Source organism: Stegodyphus dumicola, chromosome 2, assembly GCF_044657685.1.
Source record: "Stegodyphus dumicola isolate Sdum_Otavi_A_Nest chromosome 2, ASM4465768v1".
Lineage (NCBI taxonomy): Eukaryota > Metazoa > Arthropoda > Arachnida > Araneae > Eresidae > Stegodyphus > Stegodyphus dumicola.
In genome coordinates this window covers 75,771,794-75,789,314 of record NC_140769.1, presented here as the reverse complement: position 1 = coordinate 75,789,314, position 17,521 = coordinate 75,771,794, and the positions used below count along the sequence as shown (strand labels likewise).

Genomic DNA, 17,521 nt, shown 5'->3' with positions numbered 1-17,521 from the left:
GATGGATGTAAATGTTTGCTACGAATGCCAGTTTAGATCCTGCTATACGTGTATAAACAATTTTCGATGCATCTGAGTAATGAAGGCTTTTGTTTGTGATTCATTTAATATATAGCATAAAAAAGCATTAAGCGTGTGTCATAATCCAACATGCATATGGCTCAGGTTATGTCTCTCATTGAGTTAGAAGAGGAAATATTAGCCTATTCAGTACACTGCAAATTAGAAAACAGTTTTAAAAAATGAAACCATCTGTTATTTTACATGATTCAAAAATGGCCGTCTTCTATTAAAATTTCCAAGACACTACTCACAAAAAGATACACGATTTTACAAAGTAGATGATAATGTATAATGTAATCTTACATCAGGTCGTCCATGAATGCCTCTCTATCCTATTCCTTCTAAATATATTCCAGTAATTTTATATTAGCATCTTCTGTTATTTGGTCGTCTGATATTTCCAGATGACATTATTTGGATGATTTAATAAATTTATTCAGCTTTTACATGCAGGTCCTTTATTTCTTCCCGAATAAGAGCCAGCAGTTTTTCATTTCTGGTCATTCACTCGGAAAAGAACAAATTACTTGAGGATTTGATTCTTTAAAGAAAAGAAAAAGAGATTGTAAACAAAATGAAAAAAGAGCATTTAATCCGCTTGAACAAAATTCTTTTCTTGTCTGCAGTCCCTCTTTTCCACTAAATTAGTGAAAGTTATCTTCCCCAGTGTTCGACAAAGCTCATCTGCCTCCCTCCTTCCTCTCTTAAAGTAACATGCTTGGCTTCTCCAATGTCCTCCATCGCTATCCACCTCTTACAGCTTCTCAGCCCTACCATCTCAGCCTCACTGAACATTTTATCCTCATGTGGATTTAGGACTCGGAGGAAGACACTTTTCCTGGACTAAAATGCTTCTGCTGGGTGTGGAGAGTGAGGGTTGTCTTAGAGTGTGCTGATTACCTGAAGGTCCACTGGCGATGACCAAAGGGACCGTCGTAATATTTAGACAGAAGTGTTTTCCTGTGTGTTTTAGGTTTAATATTAATGAACATTTCAATATTGATTCAGTTCGTAGACAAATTCTGTTTCGTATATGGATCACATGTCATGTAGAGTGAATGTAGTCTAGTGCACTAAATATGTAAGCGCAAAGATATGGAGTTCGGTGTTTCATCGCAAATACTATCGCCCAATACTATCGTTGTCCCATCAGAAAAGAAATCACATGGCAGAAATTTCGAGCCGATGTTACTAAATATAAGGAACAAAAATGGTCAGTTATACAAAGTTTTTTTTCTCAACTTACAAGTTAGGCCTTGGATTTGGGGGCATTTCTCCCCTGCTCTCTGCTGGACGACTGTAATTTTATCAGCAGGGTACCGTGTTCGGAGAGTGTTTAATTCTTCTCTCTTTGTTTTCGTACTCACGCTTTTCAATTAAAATTTTCTTCATGCTTGCAAAGTATTTCTTTCGATTCTCATTAGTAATGTTTAAACACAGTGTCTTGTACGGAACTTGACTATTTTAGAAGGTAATTTATGGTTTCGTGAAGACTGTCAAGCAACTTATCGCCGCGTCTTTAACCTGTAAGTAAAATAACTCAACACGGAAGAAGAATTAAAATAAAACTTTTACTGTTCAACTGCCTAACACTTACACTGCGGCCGAGCGATCTAAGGCGCCAGACTCAAGGATAACCCTAACAAAACAGCTTATGCAGTAACCGAAATTAAACTCCTCTTCTTGCAAGAATAGTAGAAGCAAAGCTTAAAGTATTAAAATATGAGATTTAGAAGACAAACTTATAAGTTCTGGCTCAAGCCCTCAACAATAATAATGAGTAGCAATAATGACTAGCAAAACTAAGTCCGATTCCAGTAATTCAGATTGTGGGCGAATAATAATGAGTTGGTGAGTTGGTCATCAGTAGCTTCCAGTCTCTTTTATACCTTCTCTGTTAACATTAACTAATTTGCATCCTGGTGAGAACCGACGAAAGTAGAATTGACTATAAAGGCAAAAATAATAACTGGTTAAAAAACAAAAACCATACACCTCGTTTTAGTTTTGTGCCGGTAAAAGAATCTTTGAAGTATTATATTATACTATATATTACAGAAAAATTTATTTCTTCACATCTCTGATGTTTTTTGTCACAACTTAAATTAAGCATCAGCTTACCGGAACCCGACTGCTGTAATTTTTCTTTTTCTAAGCGAAACCTTGGTTACAACCAAAGGCTCAAATAAAACGAGCTCCGGTATTTTGTTATATAATTGATTCGCAATATTACCAGAAAATTTATCATTATGATTTATGAAATTTTATTTATTAATGGTTTATTTATTTCTTTAAATTAAATTCTTTACATAAATTTAGGCAATTATTAATTCTAGTTTGATACTGGAGGGAAACATTGAAGCCGTCGCGTCTTAAAATTGATAAGATTTAAATTAAACAAAAAAGCATTATTATATGATACTTAAAGAACTCCAGATAAAGAAAGTGAAGATTTATGAAACGTTTATTTTAACAATTTCGATATCTTAATAAAACTGTGAGAGAGAGGATTATTCTTTTACGATTCATCGAAGAAATGCAACTAAATTTAGAGTAGTTCTTCCAAAAGCATCCCAAAGTACATGCTAAAGTACAAGCAAAATAGAGGAAATATGAACATTTCATGAAATATGAATATATGAGAATATGAATTATTCATGAATTTTACATGTAAAAAAAATGTGAAAAGTTTCAGATTTTAACGGTGGCCTAAAACGGTTTGTTAAGGTTACTTACGCTCTCGCTGAGCTCGCAGTCTACCAGTCTGGTGTTGCTCTCACTCCTGCTAATCCAATTTTTTCCCTTGTCATTTTAGCTTTATTATTAAGCCTTGTTTTTTCGCACTTATACCATATACAATTCAAAAGCAAAATCATAAAAATTTTTAAACCAGCATATGTTTAGAATTTTCGAAGTGTTGGCATACACTTTCTATATTTTTTTTCAATATTTTCTCAGGTTATGATATCAATGCCCAGTTTTCCTAGAAAGATGGCTTGTAAGATTTTTCTTTCGTCTTTTTATTCCCTTTTTTTACGCTTTCTGTTATTTTACATGATTCATTATTCTGTTATTTTATTATTATTCTGTTATTTTATTATTCATTATTCTGTTATTCTGTCATTTCTGTTATTTTACATTTCTGTGTCACCTTTATTAAATATCGCGTTCTTCGCAATTACACCACGTGAAATTCAATTCAATTCAATAGAATAGCAAAATCATAAAATATATAAATACAGCCTTATTTAGAATTTCCGATAGACAGTCTCGGGAGCTGGAGGATAAAATTAATTTCGAAGTGCTCTCACTTTCAAATCGGAGTTTATTAATCAAAAATCCATTGCAGTTTTACAGTATATTAAATAAATAATAAAAAAATGCAACGTCATTCTATGAAAGTACTGAATATTTTTAATTAAATAGATCATGAATTAAATACATTTTTATTATTTAAATCCATCCTATTCAAAAGTAAGAAATTATTATTCTGAAGAACTGCATCTGTTGCTTTTCAGGTAGCTTAGTTTGTAATTGTCACAACAGACTGATTCGGTTTCAAAAATAAATATTTTACATTTTTCCGAAAGGCAACAGACTTTAATGAAAAGTAAAACGACGCATTTACAGTGATTCGACGCAAAATCCCATTTGAAGACAAATAACCCCTTTTGGGCTAATAATGGAAATATTGCTAATGAAGTAGTAACATGCTCGAATGAGGGGATATCAAAATCATTATCATCATTAACGTGAAATAAAGTACATATTTCAGCCATGTTTCAGCCATGCTGAATGAATTGAATGAAGATATTTTGAAGATATTTCAGTCATGCTGAATGAATTTTTTGTAAAAGCGATCGTCTGAAAAACTTAATTACGTTTGATGCTCGGTACCAATATTCGTTGGTTATTGTTCTGAGAAATATTGATCGGTTTCAAATGTGAGAGGTAGTCGCCAAGAGATTATTCAGTATATTTCCGTTAGTATGAATATAGATAGTATCTGTATTGTCTACAAAAATATTCTGCACTAATGCAGAAAAGACTTTATGCTACCTCTTCAAATCAGACTTAGATGAATAGATACAAAATTGTTGTGCATTATAAAAGTTGATAATACATAACTTTAAAATAAAATTTAATAGCTGTTTTTTTAATCAGATATATTTCAGAAATTCGTTGCAATGATGAATTATAAGTGAATATAGATATTTGATAATAGCATTAACCTTCTTAGATCAAGTATATGGCTTTAACACTTCACTAAAATTATTTAATTCATGAAGATCTGATTTTTAAATGACTTAATAACGAAGAACTGTATTTCTTTCGCTTGCTTTACCAAATCGTCGTTTAGAAACAGCAGAAATATCCAGAACATTACGGATTTATGCGAATTATAAATTACGTTGGCCGTTTTGAGGATTGGAAAACGCAGATCTTGAGGACTTAAAAAATTGACTTCACAAATTTTAAGAAAGATTCTAAGTTATTAAGAAACATGCTAAATTTAAAAATTCTTTAAAATTTTTGAACTATTAGAAGGGTACTAAGTTAAAAAAATGCTGTGCTTGAAAGACATTAACTCATAAAGGAGCCCTTTGTGCTGTGGAATAAAATCTTGTTAGACTTATTTGATACCCTGAAGCAAAATGAAAGTAAAGAAGTCGCAGAAAATTCTTTTATCTGCCATGTATAGATATATGAAGAAGCTGGCAAATTTGGGGCTATATTCTTCGCATATCAATCTCTTTTTTTATTTTCTGTCTATTCCAATAGATTACCAAAGTGAAATCTGGGGAACCTTGCGGTTATCTGTGTCTCGATCGAATTATCGATCTTTTCCTGCCCCCTTTCCATTACCCCTATCTCTATGCCAGCGAAACCTAGCCTATCTTCGCGGATTTTTTTCGTTTCAAGGTTTAGCTATCTTTCTCCCCATTGCTTCAGAAACTGTGTACCCTTCCTCTTTCCTCTACCCCTAACAAGGGGAGGGCCGAGACGCCAGTGAATGGAGATTTGAAAGAGTGTGCCTCTTCAAAAGACCTGTGATTGAAGCCATTGAAGACTACTCGCGTCAAAATGTTTGTGTACAGCAAATTTATTTTGAGCTCCTGTTGTAATTTTTTTAGATTATATCCCACTCGGTTTACCTGCTAAAGAAATAAGTTAGGAAGTTATATACAAGTGTAAAACGTGTCTTCAGTACCCATTCTGTAAAAAACAAAAGGTATATGACGGCAAAAAATACTATTTGGAATTCCCACTTGTTGGAAAGAGTTTCGTCAGGTTCTTATTTTATAGTGCTTAGAAGCTTTAAATGTTCGCTGTTGATTAGCTTTTTGCTTCTGAGTTTCTAAAGTTTTTTGTGAACCTGATGGAGCTAAAAGATTTGCGCTGTGTGGAGTAATTTGAGAGATGTAATTTTCTTAGCAGAATGTCAAGAATGTATTTCTCTATTTGTAACAGAATAATCTGAGGACAAAGGAATTATATTTTTCTTCTAACAGAGTTATCTTATCGTCATTTTTTGATGGCCACGTGTTTTCATCACTCTTCGAGTGATTTTCGACAGTTGTGATAAGATTATATTGTTCATTTTTCGGGTTAATGCTTTTTTATGTATTAGCAAATTAAAAGTGACTGTAAAATTGGAAATTAAATTTTTTATCGTTTGAGTTGTTACTCTACGCACAATTGAACTCTTAGGAGTGTAGCATTTTGTATTGTTCTTAACACACCATTGGTCCATCGGCTAGAATTAGATGTTTCGAAAGTTAACGCTTTGAGATGTCGTGTAAAAACATAGTTGGTGCATTCAGCTTAAGAACCTGTATTTATATATGCATACATATCTGCCCATCTATATCTATCTGCCTGCGTGTATGTGTATATATATATATATATATATATATATATATATATATACACATATCTGTCTATCTATATCTGTTTGTGTATATATATACATATCTGTTTGTGTGTGTATATACATATATATATTTAACAAACATTCTCTATTCGTAAAAAGAAAATTTTAATTTAATTTTAAATGGAATTGAATTACAAATAAATGATTAATTATTGCGGTGAACTAATCTACAATATCATTTAAATTCTGAGAGCATATGTAAATCAAGTGCAAGTATCAAAATCTATGAATATATAATTCCAAAAAGTTTTTGAATCCTCAGAATTTATTAAAATGCATAAGTGAATAATTGTTGAGCAGGCAGGAGAAGACTTATCAAGGAAAAGTTGCCTCCAAGCCTAACTCTTCAATCATTCAATTCATATTTCGTCATCCATGAAGGTAAAGGCAAAAGTAAAATTCAAATACAAAAGTAAAATTAAATGTTGTGAATTACTAAAAAGAAATTTAAACAAGTAGAATTTTAAGAAATTAGCAAGCAAAGACTAGATTAAAATTTAAAAAAAGGTCAACTAAGAGCAGAAAACCAAATTCCTTCGAAAAATTCCCTTATATATATATATATATATATACACACACATTGTTGTTCACAAGAGGAGATTCTAACCAAGGAAAATGAAGCATGCCGACCACTGCCATCGATATGTAAATATTGATATTTCTATAAATCATTTTTATGGAAGTTACTAAATTTCTTACGTTTGATTGTTACGTAAATTATCAAGATGGAACTAAATATCATGATACAGGAACAGGGACAGGGAAAAGTGGACGGAGCACCAGAACTTCGTCAGTGACTTTTACAGGTGTTGCTCCGGCGCACTACTGTACCCCGCTGGGCTTTTAGTTGGCCCGCATCGGATGTGTTATGTAGAGAAATTACCGGATAGCGTTATAAAAAAATTAGGTGAATGATTTTATGATTTATGGAAATTTAAATTTTATTTTGATTCTGAATTATTTAATTTAAGGCTTTAATTTTTGGGGAAAGACAGATGCTTCTGGGAATATTATTTAGTTTAAAAGAGTATTATTTATTTTCCTCTATTTGTAAATCTTGTACAAACTTTTATTCATTGTGAAAGAAGCAGGGAAAGGGAGGCAATTTTCGCCAAGTCATGATTTCGCGCGCTTTAGAATGTTCGAGAAAGAATTTTCATTGTTAGTTGACCTTAAGAGAGGAAAGTACGTGACGGAAAGGTCAAAGGTTGCTACTTGTCTTTCAATGTAAGTCATTCAGGTTTTGGCGATTGAGGGTCCGGTTGTTGGCTAAGTGAAGAAGGGCGCGCATGCGCGATCACCCTTATTTCCGCATTCTGGAGTTGAAAACGAAGATTTTGCCATAATTAAGGGGGCGATAAGTGAAGCCATAGTGGGAGCCCGTTTGGTGAAGGACAAGAAGAAAATTTGAGTTGGACACACTTACTTTTGGCTGACTCTCGGACTGACTCGCTGATTTTTGGGCTTGCTGGACAAAATGTAAGTGACTCCGAGAGGTGTTTTCCGGCGGGGAGCGGCAAATATGCTCCCCGGCCGCGGGTGAATAACAAAAAAATTAACAGAGACTTGGGTCTCTATCTGTATCGGCAAAAGTCAGGACGATGTCCTCTGAACTCCGACTTGAAAACAGAAGGAATTATGTCACCTTAGTCAACTGGAAGCCTGCGTTAGCCGTTCTCTAAAATGCCGAGCTTAATTGTCTACGTTTTCCTTGGTGGAGCTGAGAGTCTAGGCAGACAGCCGTGCGGTGTAAGCTGTTCTCTTGCTTCCAGTGGGAACAATTTTCTTCTATGGAAACCAGTAGCCGGCGTAAGATTTGACGGTATAGCTGATGTAATTTATTGTCGTGCCGTTCGAGACTCTGTCTTGCGGATTTGCCAAGTGACGTAAGGATAGAGCTAAGATATGAGCTCTCCTCCACTTCAAGATGTCCACTCAAGATAAGTATCATTTTTTTTGGTGTGTTTGAACTTTAGGCAAGTTTTTCAAAAACGTCCTTAGCAGTAAAAACAACGTCGAATCTAAAATTTAACTCTCTGGCCATAAATTGTTTCCCTTTCCTTTCTTTTAAATCACCAGACAAACCTTAAGTTTTTTTATGAATTTAAATGAACAGACTCTCAGATGAGGTTAAGATCTTTCTTATTGTGTTGTAATTGAATAAACTGATATTTAATCTGGAACCTCTTACAGTATGTTTTCTTTATATATTTAATATGAACTTTTCCTTTATATCTTGTATATGTTTTATGTTTTCGATCCTCTCACGGCGCGGTCCCGGAATGCATTTTTTTCACAACGCAAAAATGCTGTACACGTTTCACTATACGATCACTCCCTTTAACGGCAAGTAGTTTCATATTTAACATTTAACAATATAGGAATTTCAGATATAACATGGTACCTAGAAGTAAAACTATTTAACCATGGTGTCGAAACTCTTTTAATATAACAGATGCTAGCCTACCAAGACATTTACATAGTAATTTTACATTAATATTAGACTTACGTATTGAATATACAGTTACAAAGACATAGTATACAATTATTGCAAAGAAATTAACCTATTAACAAAAGTTGGATTATGGCAGATTGATATAACATAATTACTTCGAACATACATACAAACTTTCATTGTACATTGTACTTCATACAAACAATATATTTACATTAGTATATCTAGTTACATCGAATTAAAATAAACATCATTTTAAGGAGCTAATTGAAGATTTTTTTTTTTTTTTTTTTTTTTTTTTTTTTGTGTGCATTTCATCATACTTAGTTGAATTACTAAGGCGAATTCTCTTATTAATACATTTCCTTTCATTTTTTTAACTTGTTACACACAAATGCATCAGCACTGAAGTCTTACATTATTATTTTTGTAAATTAATGTATCATAAATACAGAAAATATACATTAGAAAATCACATAATACTTACATTTACACTAATATATCTAATAGATTCGTATATTATTTACATTATTTTTTAATTAATGATTTAATTATTACACTAATACAGTCCAATTTCTTAATGTAACTATTTTATAAAAACTATTTATACCATATTTAGCCTGTTTCAGACACTTGCAATATTTCTGAAATCTTGCATTATTTTTGCAAGTTGTAGAATAAGAGGTATTTATACAGATGCGATAGCATCTTGACACATGTCTTCTCTTTTATATGCAAAAAGTTTCTTCATAATCAAGGAAACCTTTTGTTGTAAATGAGGTATCGTTAGCATGCATTTAATGTACTCAGGCGTACATGATATTCTTCGAAGAAAGCTTTAAATTACGAAAGAGAAAATTGCTTGGGCTGAGTTCTTGTTCTGGCTAAGTTTTGTGATTGGCTGTAACTTAGCCCAAAGCCCGAAGCCTTTAGATTGAGATTTATGACCATTATTATCTTCAGAGCGTAATGCGAACGTACTATTATAGTGAAACGCATGTGAGGAAATCGTTGCAGCGATCTGCAAAGCTTGGGCCATAATTTGTGAAATGTTTGAATGTTTTGAACATGAAATGTTTTCCGTAATAATACTGTCGTAGCTTATTTTAGGTTTCTGGAGAGAGTTACTGTTCAAGCCAGTATGCTTTCTTTAGAAAATTTTATACCTAATATAAAATTTTCAAAATGGTGCTTCTAAAAAAGGTGTCTAAACTATGTATATGTGAGCCATTTTTAAGATTGCACTGCAATGTTATGATCTGCCGTCTCAGTATTGAAGAGCACGTTATGAAGTAATTTTTTAAGATATTAATGATATTTATTTGAAATGATCTTGTTAGCAGTATTGCAAATGGAGCAGCATCAAAGCCAGATGTCAGTCGTAAGCAATTTAAAAGGGCAATTTGAATACATTCTGTAAAATATACGCCTTAAATTTTTAAAATTTAAATAAGCTCATGCAAGTTAAATAGAATTGTGTTCGCGCAAAGCACAAGTTTCGCCAAAAGCAGTTTTCAGTGATGCTGTTCTTGTTTTCCACAAATCCTGAAAATATACATGCAAGAGCATGCAAATACTTACGCATCAAAAAGTGCGCAGTCAGTAATAATAGATTTTGTCAGCTTTACCCAGGCCATTTAAAGGGATCTCAAGAGCTATTTATTTATCCATTCTACCCTGTTCGAGTATAATCAGCTAATTTTTTTTTAGCCCAAAGGGGCGTTAGACACAAAGGACTGTTAGTCTCAAAACGGCATTTTACGTCGTTTCACTTTTTGCGTTGATTCACTTTTCAAACTTTTGACACCAAATATTATCGCTCGCCATGTATTATATTTAAAGAAACTAAATAATGAAGAATTTGCATGAATGCGTGAATGTTTATCGCATTGTGAAAAAACAACGGTTACGTAGAGCCCTCAAATTTTGAATAACTTAGTCCTTCCTCCAACCGAACATGGGCACTTGGAAGACCGAATTTCAAATTTTGTAAAATTTTTATATAACAAGGTGCAGTAACAAATACAAAATACAAAGTTTTAAAATATTATTCTTAAATCTTTTATAAAACTACCATAATACTATTCTGTGCAATTAAATCTGATACCTTGCATTTTGTTATTATTTATGTATATCTTAAAATCGATTTTCTTTTTTGATAAGGCTTTGTACTTTGTTGCATGTGCTTTCTTACGGAACTGAAACAAAATGTCTTTTTTTTTTTTTTTTTTTTTTTTTTTTTTTTTTTTTCCAAATCTGAATGGTTTTAGTTTAGACCATGATTAAAACTCTTTTTAAAGCTATTCCCCCTTAATAATGTGCATTGTTACTGAAATACATCAGCATGAAAACTAGACTTCGCATGGCGTTCATTTAATTATTTTGAGACATTTTATATTAAGTAATTAAATACTTGAAAGTCTGGTATCATATTTGCTGAAACACTCTTAGTCTAGCATCTTTATGATATTGTTTAGAGATGCCAGATGTATGTTTTTTATGACTTTCCTCTCATTTTTCTAGATTTTTTATTTCTAATTAAATAAAGTTTATCCGCCATATCTTAGAAATTAGAAGGCTGGTTTATTGAATCTACATATTGGGTTACGCTAAGTTATAATAAAACTGTAACTGACTAAAAGGAAGATTATTCTAAGCATTCACAAAATAAGACATCCATTTTCTTTTGCACCATTTTCCCCACTTTTTAGAAGACACTGAATGCTATGTAATTATAATCCAGTATAAAATATGTGGCAAATGAAACGAAATTCTCAAAACCAAAAACAATTTATCATGAACAGTTTCCCTTCGAACAGCTTTCATTTCATATGTTTGCTGGGGATATTAAATTCAGAGAAAATTTACATAAGATTGTACATGTCTTAAATGATTTCTTGAAATCAATGGTATAGCTTTTATTTGTTTAATGTATAAATCTCCTCTCCAGTCCAAGCGTACATAATCCAAATTTAAGCTATACTTATATCGTTTAAACTAGAGAACTTTAAATATCATACAAAAAATGAAAATAACTATATCTGTTTCCCTATTTTGAGTTTCAAAATTTTAAATCCAGTTGCGAAGAACAGATCTAGTAGCTGGTGAGTGGATTGTAGTAGTAGCTGGTGAATTTTGCAAATATTTTACTTTTGCCATTTAAGTCGATTATTTCTCTGTGGCAAACTAGACTTTTAATAAAACTAGCAATGTTTAATTTGAAGACTGTACTCTCTACACCTATTCAAGTTATGTTTTTTATTTTAAATTTTGGAATTCAGAGCTCATTTGTTATATTAATTAGTATAACACACGTTATCACTTTCGAAATTATAATAATTTAAAGCGTTGACCAATTTACGTTTATCTGTAGCATTATTATTGTCAGAACAAATATGTACCAATTTAATATTAAGGCGATATTTTATAATACCTGTTATTTTTTCTGTCGGGTTTGAGTGCAGTTGGCATCATCTCTGAATTCCTGTCTTAACAACTGCGTAACCAAGTGTTAATTAAATTAGTATCAATTTCTTCGTTTTGATGCTCAATATTTGTGTAGTTTGAAGCTTAAATTGAAGGAAAAGTCATTAATACTTACAAATCCATCATGGAGGCAATCTTAGACAGAGAAACCGTTCCCTTAACTCTTTTAATTTCCTTTGTCTCTGGGCATGCAAATACATCTACGAACAACGAGTAGAAATTATTTGCAGTGTGTCCAACATCGTGCCACTTTTCTCACCGAACAACTGCATACCGCCGCACCCAATTTGTTCGACGAGCCTTAACGTAATTAGAGCAGCTCTGCCTGCGCTGCCCAATTACCTTTGGGTGGATCGGATCTTGCGAATGTAATAACCCTAAAGCTTGTTTGAAACCGACCCTTTTGCAACTCCGTTTGACTATTTTTATCCCTTTTCGAGCACCTCGGTATTCCATTTATCCAAATTGTGCTATTGATCTTCAGATCGGAGGCTGGGGTTTTTCCAAAGCTTCTTCATGTTGTTTTCTGTGCCAATTTTTGTCAACAAGGAGACAAAGGTCTAGATCTGACTTTGCCATCATTGGAATCAGGATCAGCTACTATAAGTGAAGCTTCATTTTCAAGCAACTTATTGAATGAAATAATGACACGTAAGTAGTTCTGACTATTTTACGTAAAATCGTTATTACCACTTACGTTTTACAGTTGAAGAGATTTTTCTGTTTTCATTTCCACATGCAAAAAGTAGTAACAGGTGGCCTTCACACTAGGCGGAGATTATAGGTAAATAGGAATTTATACGTCGTATTATGCCAATTATGTCAAATTAATTACATTATTAATTATGTCAGACTCGATCAGTTATATTATCAGTGGACATGATTTTTGATTTCCTTGCAGTGGCTGAAAATCATTATTTTATAGCTTCACACTGAAAATATAATTTATTCTTACTATCAGATATTTAGTCTGCTTTATTAATAACTTGTTTTGATTAATGAAATAAATTTACTTGTATCCCATTGTAAGTCGCGAAGTATAAGAATACTGTTTTCAATGGACAAGTAGAATATAAATGCTAAATACGTATGTATACGCATTCGGATTTTTCTTGTTAGGAATAGGCTTTTTTAGTATTTTATATATATATATATATATATATATATAAAAGGAGCTATGAACATTTAATATTACTTTAAATACTTTACACATTGATAATGTTATGCACTATAACATTCCATAATAAGTGAAATAGGTGAAAGTAAATGCTATATCCTTAACGTCTCGACATTTTATTAGTTAGGTCCTTTTAATTTGTAGTTCGAATATATTATATGTGTAACTACTCTTTCCATCTTTTTCCCATGGTTAATGGTTTTAAAGGTCTATTTCTGCGTTCGCTGTATTCAAGTAAAAGAACAAAAGCTTACCTTTAATAGTTAAATTATGAAATATGTTATCTCAGTTTCTGATGCATTCGCAATTATTAGTTGTACATCCTGTATTATTTCTCGGCGATCAAAATAAATTTTTAAGCTTAATGTAATGGGTTTACGTATCGATGACTTCCTATTTTGGGTAACGTTCTGGGTTCTAATTTGTTCAGGAACGCATGTTTAAAATTTAAACATAGTAATATTGATATATATAATAATATAAATACATAATATACAATTTATATAATAATAATATAAATACAATTAATATAATATAAGTACGTAATTGTGTAATGTGCAAAGAATGAGTATATATTAGGAAGAGATCTAATTATTTATTTCATTGTTAATATGGATTTTAACTAGTGCATCAAATCCTCTTTGTTTAGTTTCAGTTTTCTATTTTGTATCTGTATATTTGGCAAATATGTGGATATGACAAAATGCTCGCTCACTTTTATTCGTTTCATTTTATTCAGGAATTACGAGTAAATTTGGTGAAGAATATTATTCATCCGTATTTTTGAAATATCAAAACTAGTATTTAAATTTCTGAAGATCCTTGGAATTTTCTAAGACGCAGTATAGCAACAATTAATCGTTAAATGCAATGGCTCAGACTATGCTCATTACACGTAAGCATTTGGTAAATGTGGAGTTTGTATGTTAAAATGATTGCATAATCGATAATACTTTGAGTCAAGAACTGCAAGCAAATTTGAAATTCTGATATGGATTATATCTTCGAATTTCGGTTGGACTGTGATACGCAAATCTTAGAAATTAAAAAAGAAATTATTTGTCTAAAATAATCTTTTGCTTCACGGTTTTACAATAGCGTTTTTGTCTGCTGGGAACCGCATGTCATTTTAACAATTTCGATCATGCGCTCTTGTAAGATTATAAATCTGTATGCAAAGGTTAACCATTTGGGTTATTTTGTCGATAATCAAATTGTCTGCTGTGTTTCAAGAAGCATTTATTAGCCTATGGCCACAGATCAAAGTTAAGCTCTCGAATATTCGTCATTTATCTTCAGTATAAAAGCAAGCTCACGTTTCTTTAATGAGCTGTATTTCTATGTGTTGATCATTTTCGCCATACAACGAAAGGCTTCAGATCTGGATATATAGTATACAACAGCCAGAGTATACTCCGATTAAGTTGTCCTCAAACATGAGAAAAGTAATTAATTCTGTAGACGTTCTTTCAGCCATGAATATATGTCGCATGTAGGAAATCACCATTTCGAAAGACAACTGATATGTAGAAGCAGTAAAGCCGTATTACACTGAACGTTGGATAACAAAAATTATAAATCACTAGTGTGCTCTTCGATAACCTGTGTCCGTATATTAAAAGGAAATGCTTATTGTCTGACTCTCCGGTTAACTTTGAGATGCGTTTCTAAAAAATAAAGGTCTAAACTAAGTTAGTCGGGGGGTCATTTTAGGAGCCAACAAGCAAGGCTACTATACTAATATGTAAAATAATAATATTAATCTAAACGCTTTAGATTACGGTCTAACATCTGAAATAGTTTATGGAATAAGAGTATACAAAAATTAAAAAAAGCAAAACAGTATATATATATATATATATATATATAAACTATAAAATTCATAAGATTAACAAGAAATCTGATCTTTGCGTGCAGGCTTTGACTCTCAAATCAATTTTAAACGTCCTCAGTAAGCTTATTAGTTTACGAATTTTAGTGGATGGCCTGCACACAAGGCTTTTAACAAATATTTCCCTCAAGTGGCGGTCCTTCTGTTTTACCAGAAAGCGAAATTCTTCGATCGATAACTCTCTCAAAGAGGTTTCTTTCGAGATTTGTAGAAGAAATCGTTGCAGCATTATATAAAGAAAGTTTAATACATATGATTAGGTATAATATAAATAGATTATAGGGTTCGCGTCGAGAAAGGGCTGGCTGCTTGAGCATTTTCATTTTTTTCCGGTGTGTTTTTTTTAGTATTTATCCTTAAAAAGGCCTCTATGAAGGAATCCATTCCCATAGGCAGATGGCCCACCAGCGGCCGAGCGGTAAAGTCGCTGAACACTGGTAGTTCGGTTCGAGGTTCGAATCCCGCGAACGGGCTGGCTGCATGGGCGTTTTCGTGGTTTTCCCCATGTGTAACGTGTATACGAGCCAGTTTCCCTTAGAAAGTCCTCCACGAAGGCATCCCTCCCCTTAGGCAGATAGCCCTCGAGGCTTTGCCATAATCACACACACACACACCCCTTAGGCAGATAACCCTAACGTGCTTTCTCACCCAAACCAAAATGAGTAGATTAAATATCAAGTAATTAAAATTTTCTTTACCACTTTTATATTTAGATGCCCTGCTAAAAATGCCCCATAGGAACCAGTAAAACTTTTTATGGGTACCTATAGAGTTTTTGATTTTCTCTATTGACTTTTACTGGTTTCTATTGATCTCTGTGGGTTTTTCTTACTGGTATCAATTGACACCCATACAACCAACATCAATGTCAGAACTTTTTACTGGTTTGTATTGGTTTATATTGACTTTTACTGGTTTTCTTATTGGTATCAATATAATAATAAATCTTCTGTTGGTTTATATGGGTTTATGCTATTTTTCTATCTGACGTTAATAGATTTCTTGTAAACAATAAAATTAACAGAATGAAAATATGATCTCTTTAAGACCATCAGAGTAACCTGGAAAGCAGGTGGTCGTATTAGAGAGGGTTTTTACTAAATATGCTTATTTAGTTGATTTAATTTTTTTTTCGGGAACAATAACAGTAATTATATACACCACACACAACGAGGTCTCTCTAAGGCAACCAGCCGCAAGTAAAAATCCATTTTTGCGAGTGGTCGATTTAGAGAAGTGATGCTTAATACCAATATATATTCACGTTCTCAGAAATACGTTTATCTATTACAGGTGGTCGTCTTAGGGAGATTGCAATATTAGATGTCGTCTTAGATGTAGTAATGCAATATATAATTTACTATGATTTACTGTATTACAAATATTACTATGTTTTACTGTTTCGAAATTAGTAATAAATAATAAAATACCAGCACTGACTATGAATATGAAAGCAAATACCACTATAGCCTTGCACGTGTAATCGTGTCTAATGTTTGAGTGAACTTGGCTGATAGCTGACTAGTTGTGAAATGGAGTTTCTGTGCGTGAAATTGATTTTCAATCTTTACTTTCATCCTGAAAAGCAATGTGCTTAAAGACTGAAAAGTGATAATTTCAGACTTGATAATTTGGTTCAGTGTGTTTAGATCAGATGCGGAAATATAGTTTTTGCATTCTACTGAAACTGTATTTTGGAAAATTTGTTTTTTTTTTATTACAGTTTAGAAATACTTTTTAAAGCTTGTTCATGTAGATGCTTTATCATTTGAATAGTATGTACTAATAAATTTGAGCATACCTTACTTAAAAATGATCTTGCATGATTTAATTTTCAATTTTTCGACTAATGTGATATGGCGGAGGAAAAAGAATGTTTTTTTATGTCTTACAAAATGTATATTTCGCGAGCAAAAAAGGTAAGTTTTATTTATGAAGTAAACATTGAAATATTTAATGTGTTTATTACTTATTGAATGGGGTAGACAAGACATACAAGCTTAAAGAATCTTTTTTCCACTACTAAAATTATGTGAAAATTTAGATGATCATAGTAGCTTACATTGTTTTTTCTTTTTGGTCTATTTTTCTGTACAAGTATGAGACTAAAATCCCATTTTTACATTAAATATTTTGTACTATTTTGTTAAAACACATATAATAATTTTTATGCATACTTTAATTTTCATTATTATTAGTTTGATGAAGAAAATTGCAAATGTGTTTTTCATAAATTGCTTTTGAAATAGAAATAGATTTATGAATAGGATTTATGTAATATTAAATGTACTAGTCTTGGGAGTATAAAAAGTGAATTATTTATTTGAAAAAAAATTACATTAAGTGAAATCTCATATAGAGGTTATTTTCTTAAATGACAGTGATACATTTGTCAAAACATAATTAAATAGCAGTACTTAAAATCACTCATAGTTTTGTTAGGCTACAGGAAACTGGCATTATCTGGAATTCTGGAGTTGATTGTTTTAGGAAAGTTTCTCTGTATAACAATTG

General features: G+C 32.1%; 1 protein-coding gene and 1 long non-coding RNA gene across 3 annotated transcripts in view; one reads left to right on the top strand and one right to left on the bottom strand.

Annotated features, from left to right (window-relative positions):
* The window catches only part of LOC118194713 (uncharacterized), a 64,401-nt gene extending 52,138 nt beyond the window's left edge, over positions 1 to 12,263 (bottom strand). The window contains exon 1 of the long non-coding RNA XR_004759136.2: positions 12,055 to 12,263. This is a non-coding gene — a long non-coding RNA (uncharacterized LOC118194713). The remainder of the gene's footprint in view (positions 1 to 12,054) is intronic.
* LOC118185709 (proprotein convertase subtilisin/kexin type 4-like) overlaps positions 1 to 17,521 on the top strand; it is a 553,482-nt gene that overhangs the window by 95,794 nt on the left and 440,167 nt on the right. The gene's annotated exons all lie outside the window — the stretch shown is intronic.